The following is a 207-nucleotide window of genomic DNA, read 5'->3' on the forward strand; positions in this document are numbered from 1 at the left end:
CTGCCACTGACGTACAGGATGACGCAGGTGCTCACCGGGCACGGAGCGTTCGGGGAGTACCTGCTAAGGATTCGGCGGGAGGTAACTAGCACGTTCCACCACTGCGAAAAAGAGGAAGACACGGCACAGCACACGCTGGAGTTCTGCCCGACATGGGAGGAACCGCGCCATGTCCTACGACTCGTCATCGGCGAGAGTATGGCCCCC

The sequence above is a fragment of the Bombus impatiens genome, unplaced genomic scaffold, assembly GCF_000188095.3.
Source record: "Bombus impatiens unplaced genomic scaffold, BIMP_2.2 scf_1259, whole genome shotgun sequence".
Classification (NCBI taxonomy): Eukaryota; Metazoa; Arthropoda; class Insecta; order Hymenoptera; family Apidae; genus Bombus; species Bombus impatiens.